This window comes from Ochotona princeps, chromosome 15 (genome assembly GCF_030435755.1).
Source record: "Ochotona princeps isolate mOchPri1 chromosome 15, mOchPri1.hap1, whole genome shotgun sequence".
NCBI classification, from domain to species: Eukaryota; Metazoa; Chordata; class Mammalia; order Lagomorpha; family Ochotonidae; genus Ochotona; species Ochotona princeps.
In genome coordinates, this window is record NC_080846.1 from 7264277 (window position 1) to 7272198 (window position 7922).

Sequence of the window (7922 nt, forward strand, 5' to 3'; positions counted from 1 at the left end):
CACAGTTGGGGTCCCAGGCTCAGCCCTGTCCTTTGGAAGTGGGGTGCTCTCCAGAACAGTCCAGCTGAGCTCCTGTACCGACAAGGACGCCCTTTCCTCAGAGGTTCTGAGGTGTACCTCTCTTGGGATTCAGACAATTGGGACCAGGCTAGCATGGAAGCAAACAGCACCAAGGAAAGCTCAATTGAAGGAATCTGTACAAGAGGAGGCCCCAAGACAGCTGAGGACGTAGTTAGTGCGGTCCTGGCCGGGATGGCAGGGGGAGGTGGGGAACAGCAGGAGGAGGAGGAGCCTAGCACTTCTCAGCTCCCTGATCCTGGGACAACTGCTTGAAAGTCATGGAGCCTGGACCCTTGCTGTCTGGGACTTGTCTTTAAAAATTGTTACTGAATTAATATTGGATATGCAGAATCAAGTGCATAGGCTCGCCGTATAGCACAGAGGGGGTTGTGCATTGAAACACCTACAGAGCTATAGCTGCATCACACCCAGATCAGCCCAAGCCCCAGATAGACCCTCTGGGGTCTCTCCCAGTCACCGCCTCTCAGATGTCACCACAACTCTACCTTCTCTCTCCACAAATCAGCTGTGCTCCCTCTTTAAAAATTATTTTTATTTTAAAGATAGAATTATATAGAGAAGGAGACACAGAGAGATCTTCCATCTGCTGGTTCACTCCCCAGATGGCCACAGCTGGGCCAGTCCTAAGCCAGGAGCAAAGAACTTCTTCTGGGTATCCCATTTAGGTATAAGGGCCAAACAGCTTGCGTCACCCTCCACTGTTTTCTCAGACATTAGCAGGGAGCTGCTTCAGAAGTCGAGCAGCCAGCAGTTGAATTGATGCCATATAGGATACCACCTGCTATGCCATGATGCAGGCCCCAGATGTGCCTGCTTTTTAAACAACAATGGTAAAACATAGAAAACACAAATCCAGCCACTGTTAAGGATTCACTTCCATGGCTACATTCACACTGGATGTGACCATCACTTCATTCACCTCCAGAGCTGTCACCTTAACACGCACTGAGTCCCAGGCCATCCAAGAGGTGCCTGTTCCCACCTCCCCTTGCCCCTGGTGACTGCCACTCTACCTCCTCGAATTAGCTCACCCAGGACCTTCACTCGGCGGATGCCAACAGGCCTGCTTGAGTCTTCTGGCGTATTTCCCCCAGCATAGTGTTTGGAAGGAGAAGACTTGCTGATTTGTAGCCTGGGTCAGAATCTTGTTCATTTTTCAGGTTAAGCGATAGTCCTTAGCATGGCTATGCCACGTTTTGTCTGTCCCCTCATCTGGGAATGGCCACGAGAGTGGCTCCCATCCTTTAGCCACTATGAACGATGCTGCTTCCCACAGGCATGTGGGCTGTGTGCTAAGGCACCTGCCTTCACTGCTTTCAGGTACAGACCCAGAGGCAGGATTACTGGTTTGATGCTTCTACTTTTGAAGAACCACCAACTGAGTCACACCTGTTGCACATGGTTTTGGATTTCACTTGTATGGAATACTTTTGTGCTCAACTGTCTATTTTCTTTTGTTAGAAAGATGTATTTTTGGAGTTGGCATTGCAGTGCAGTAGATTAATCTGCCACCAATGGTGCCAACCCTGATTTCAACCCCGATTGCTTTCTTGGCTGCAGGCTTCATTCTGGTCCAGCCCCAGCTGGTATAGTCATTTGGGAGTGAACACTGGATGGGAAATCTCTCCCTCTCTCTGTAACTCTTTCAAACTAATAAATCATTTTTAGAAAATACAAAAGGTAGCTTGTAGACTTCCAGATTACATGGCAGAGCAAAGGAAAAATCCTGGACTCTCTCCTTGATGCAATCAACAAATAAATAATCCCAGTTTAGAAAATGAGGCACGAATGTTCAGTAGCAACCAAACAGCGACTGAGGAAATGGATCTGACCTCTGCTGTCAATTTCACAATGGGGAATTGAGAAAATTCGCAGGGGAGACTGATGGGGGCCCTTTGAGCCTGCTGCCAGAGGCACATTGAGAAAGGTGAGTCAATGACCTCTTGCAGAAATCCCCGTCTTTGTGGAGGGGAGTTGGACAGGGGCTGTGATGATCAACCCCCTGATGCCGAAGCCAAGGTCCTGTGGTCCGTCCCTGTCACCCACTTGTCTGTAAGGTGGGGCTAGTCCTACCTCAGCTTCCCCACAGGTGCCATCCACAGGTGTGTGTGTGTACAAGTAACCATAGAAAAACCAGTGTTTCAGTGGTGTTATGATCTAACACTCTGAGCTTCTCTTTTACTATAAAACATCTAGATCCTGGAACAACACGGCCTTGCACCATGCTGTGGGATTCCAGAAAGGTGAAGGACTTCTCAGATCAGGTACATCCCCACTGCCCAAGAAAAGCAAAAGCGAAAAAGAAACAGGTGAATAAACAGGAAGTGACATCACATTTGCTCTTCCCGTAGCAGCAGATGAGCAGTTGTGAATACCTGGAATCAAAACTTTGGATCTCAAAGAGGGGGCATAGCTGTACCTGAGGTTCCCAACTGATGCCCTAGGAGGGTCCCCTGTGGACACCAGGGTGGTCCTAGTGCTGCCTCCCTGCAGAAACCAGAAGAAATTTGTCTGGGGGAAGACATTCTCTAACGTAGCTCACAGTTCAGGGCAGCTGAACTCACCAGAGTGACAGTAAGCAGAAACAGAAAAGCAAATGGAGACCCTCCCCCGACCCTCCAGAAACAAGGATATTGGAATAGTTAAGATACTGGATGCTGTGAGAAAGACTGAGACACAAGCCATAGGCACTCATTCTTTCCTAATTGCTTTTTCTTTCTTTAGTTGCCTTTTGCAGCAAACCCAAAGCATAGGCAGAATGGCAGGTGGTAGCAGCTGGGAAGAAAATCCCAGAGACAACAGTGGTGCTTACATTCGGGATGCCCCATGACCGATGTCCTTGATGGTAGGGAGACACTGTTGAAGACACGAAGACTCCGAGTAAAAATGATTGTTCACCCAATCCAAGTGCCACCACTGATTGGTTGGGAGTCTCTTTTCATTTCTTAGATAGTCAGTTGGGTGATATAGGATACAAAGCAACATTCCTATACCTCTCCAGGAGCTGTGTCATGGAGTAGTAAAGCTCCAAGGGGAGGAATCATTGTGTCAGGGCTTACTTGGGATCATGCTCTGTCAAATCTTACAGTTGATGACATTTCAGAGCCCAGGACATTCAATGAGTCACTGGCAAGGACACTCACTCCATGAGGGTGCTTCAGAAAGTTTGTTGACAATGAAATTAAGAGATAAGTTCATTTAGGTGCAAAAAAAAAAAATTTTTGAAATCCATGCACAGGTTGTTGTGTTTTTTTTTTTTTTTTTGAATGCATGTTTTCACGAACCTTTCAAAGACTCCTATGGGGCCTGGATTTCAGAAGTGTTTTCTGTTTTTTTCCTTGTGGAACAAGCATGCTGTTCAATCCCACGTGCCACAGATCGTCCAAAGGGCATTGTACTGCTACTGAGCAGAGATGGAGCACATAGATTGTGTCCAGAGAGGGGAGGCCCTGGGTTGCCCCACTCCTCTCTGCTGTAGTGTTACTGTCTCCATCCTACAGTGGAAAAAACCAAGGGACAAAAACTCAAATGACTCTTCAATGGTTGCAAAGCTCTGTTTTTCTCATTTTTTCCTCTATCCTATTACTCCAAAAATACCAATAGGGTCTGCAGGGACCCAAACAATTCCCACAAGCCCTTCACGTGGAAGCCCTGTAAACAGCTGTGCCTCGTCTCCAGCGTGGCTTTCATAGCAGCAACTCCTCTGCCAGGGCCACGCTATGCATTCAGCAGGAACACCTCCCAGAACCCCATCCATGGGAAACCATTGCCTTTGTCTTCATAGACCTCTTGGAAGACAACTGGACGGTCTGTGTGTAGAACCGCCCTTGACTAGGGGCTGACTAATGTGTTGACACATGTCATGCACTGGGGGTCAGAGTTACACGGAAGTAGCATGGTCACCTTGCAGTGCCATTTGTTCCATGATGACTGATTTACGTGCAAAGTACTCGGCAAAGTTGGTCAAGTTTCTCCATTGTAGTCACTTCCTTCTCCTTCTGCAGTTAAGGAGTATTGGCCGAGGAGGTACTAGGAGACTTCGTCACTTCCTTACTGCCCTCCCACTGCTGATTCTACAGGGCAGTGGTGGCCCTCAACGGCAACTCTTATCCTGAGGAGCAGCAACCATTGGTTAGTTCAATCTTATTCATTATCTTCATTATTCATCTTCTTCCCCTGTTCTTATTCCCTTATTTTGTTAATGTGGACTTGTGGATTTCTATTTCCTTAAGTGGCTCATACTCAGTCACTTGTCATTATATTTTTGGGTGCTTCAGTCACCCTTAATTTGCCAACCATTGGCTCTTGGGTGCTTTGGTCATTTCCACACCACTGGTAGGATGCTCCAAGGTTAGCCTGTATTTCCCTACTCTGGCCTTAGACTCTGCGATTTCCCTGAGGATCTCTGTCTGCTTTTAGGGGAGAATGCTAATTAGAGGCTCTCTGCCCACTGCTGGGCTACCATGGCCCTCTGGCCTCCCAGCGGACAGAGCCGGGAAATGAATGAACAAGTGAATTTGCAGTTTATTTATATCTGTATCTCTCACCCTGGAAGCCATTGGTTCACACTGCCCATTCCTCTCCAACATCACAGGATTCTTTCTAGCTTCATTCCTGTCTGTATTTGCACTAAAGCCCTACTCGCCCCCAAGACCTCCAAACATGACTTAATATAGAAATAGGGTCATTACAGGGTTAACCAAATTAAAGTTGAATTCTTTACAGGTGGATTGAATGCAGTATGACCTGGGTCCTTATGAGAAAAGCAGATTTGGACTCAGACAGGTAAGATGGAGGATGCGGTTGTGAGGTTGGAGTGAGGCCAAGGCACGAGAGCATGGCTGGCACACAGTCGAGGATGGGAGAGGCCAGGAAGGGGTCTCCGCTGCAAGTACTGGTGAGAGCATGGCCCTGCTGTCCACTTGATTCTGGATTTACAGCTTTCAGAAATGTTCAGCTGCAGGCATACCATCTTAGGTGCTGTTACAACTCCCTGGGAAATGGGTACATCTTCCTTGTATATGTCCTGGCTAGACCGGGGCAGGGTTGCAAAGGGGTGGGGAGAGGGGTGCTTGGACCACGACCTTGATAGGAAAGGAGAGGGGGAAAATCTGGGATCACATTCCAGTACAGAATATCTGTATCCACAGGCTGTGCTCTTGATGATTCTCTTGTGGTAGGACAAGAAGAGTGACTGACACAAGACAATTAGCAAACAGCAAACAGGTCTTGATTCATTCCATTGTGGGTGTCGGGGTTGTTTTCTAGCCAAAGATAGGCTGAGGCTGGTTTTCATTTGCTGCCTGAGCTAAAACTTCTTTTAAAAATTTAAAACCGTTGAGGGAAAAAAGCAAAAGAAGAAATGAGGAAATTACAAAATGCAAATGCCAGGCTCCGTGAGCAGTCCATGGGCTCATGGCCATGAGCAAGGGCTTGTGTTCTTCGTGGCTGCACTATGACTGCATGTTCCAGTGGAGAAGAGAGAGGGAGGCAGGAAGCCATCCCTGGGTAGGGATGCTGGTCCCAGGCTGGGTGGAGGCCGTTGCGTTTCAACATTCCAATGTAGCCTTCACACAGTGAGCATGGCACCTGCTCTGAGCTGGGTGAGGCAGGTAGGAAGAGGCCAGGCTAGGCTTTACGGTCATGAGAGGGAGATGCAAGCCCTTCTTTTCCCTGTGATTCTGGAGACTCCATCCAGAGTGGACGTACGTGGAAGCTCAGAGTTGTAATGAGTTAAACTCATCAGGGCCCAAGGGGCGTTGTTCCCTGGAACTGGGCCATGGGGTTGAGGAGTTTGTTGCCAGGCAGAAGAAGATAAACATCCTGGCAGTTTTCTGAAAGTAGTGACTTTTGTCTTCAGGCTTGTTGTCCCTGGGATCCACTCCTATGACTGACCTCAGGGGCACAAGTACCCACAGGCACCCCAAGGGCACAACCGTGTAGTGGCTGAGCTGGGCTCATTGCTACCTCTGACAGCCTCAGAAACAAATGTGGGTCCCGAGCATTCTGTAGCCTTCCTTCTCATGTGCACTCCAGCTCCTAGGATTTCAGGGAGATGACAGAGGAGGAGGCTCAACATGGCCTCCCATCCTTGGCCTTCTGCAGAGAAGTTCTAAGCATTTTCCATGTTCTAGTATTGTCACCCACTCTTCTATTTCCTTGCCAGTCTGTAGCCTGTTTGGGAGCAGGGATCACATCCACCCAGGGCTAAAGAGCTGGCGGACCTCCACTCACGTCTGTCAGAGGTACTAGTGTGAGGCTGATTGAAAGGAGGGGACCGGATGGAAGTGGATGATGGAGTGGTGCCGGAGTCTAGCTCCAGCTGAGTTCGGAACTCGAGAAGGGTGCATGGATGAGGCGTAAAGAGGAAAGAAATGGACCACTATGATTTCATGATCATAATGGACAATGCAGGAAAGCTGTCAGCTTTTTTATACAGAAACAGTCAAACTCTGGCTCAGACTTTTTATGTCATGGTCAAGTGGGTGTTTCTAAGGATAATTCTGCCATTTGTTTCACCTAAGAACAATAGAAGTTCCTGCTACAATTCTTATTCTACAACTTAATCTTGTATCACAAAGAAAAGGAGAACCTAAAGATCAAGGAAAGAATGAAAGCCTAAATATAGGTCCCTTGATTAGCATAAGGTCAATGGGGACAACCAAGACAGTACGAATAATAGAAGGCCCTTTTGCAAGACATTATTATTATTGACATTAACCTCCAAGCTCACATTGAGTAAAAAGCCAACTCCACAGTAGCAAACAATGCCTGAATGGATTAGAATTCTCCCGCAGGGCGGTCCAGTGTCCATGCAAAGGAAGGTGGAGCTACATTCAAGTGGTAGTAGAGACATCGCTGGGCCCTGCCATACAGCCGGAAGTTCCTTGCGGCCCTTCCTGCAATGAAACAATACTCTTCACACCTTCCTGTCCCCCACATCCACTGCACGGACCCCAACAGAGTGGGAATGGCAAAGGCACCAGCAGCTGGCTATAGGACACAGTGGCCTCTCTGCCTTGATCTCTAAACTTCCAGATGTTTCCAGAGGTCACTCAGGGTGAAGTACTGGCTTATCTACGATCAGATTTGTTTCTTCTTCGATTTCATCGTATCTATGTGGACTTCCGTGTTCTTTCTTGAGCAATTGCAACTAGCAAAACCTCACTCCGTTATCTGCCCGATGTGGTCAGGACTGTCCCAAAGCTCCTTCTGTAAACAACTGCCTTCTGACCTCTACCTGTCCCTGCTGCCACCCTCTCCTCTGAAGTCCTGTGCATTCCACACCTGCCAGGCCTCATCTATTGTTCCTCACCTGTCCCACTGGTCACCCCCCCACACACACCCTACACACACCCTGCAAGCCCTCCTTGCATTTCCAGGAGCTTCCCAGGACGGTCCTGCTCTGGTCTGCTGCTCCCTCAGCACTACCCTCACCCCTTGCTCATGGGGCTGCCATGCTGTCCAGTCCCAGGGACACCATGCACATATGCCTTTGGATGGATTCGGAGTGGTATCTCCTGAGGTGCCCATGGTGACCCTGAAGGGTCCCCCAGGGTGATTGTTCACTTCTTTGTTCAAGGAAACCCAGATCCCATTACCCAGGGCCTTGACTAGGAGCCTGCCTTAGTTCTTACCTCCCACCTCTCCCCTGGACCAGGACTTCTCCCCAAGCCTTCTGGGAACTCGTCTTTTCTAAGACCATGCATCATCCACTCCCACTTTTCTTATGTTTTCAAAGTCCAGCTGGTCTGTAGCTACCTTTATTTTCTTTAAGATATACATATATATCTTAATGAAATATATATATATATATTTTACATATATAGTTGAAAGGCATA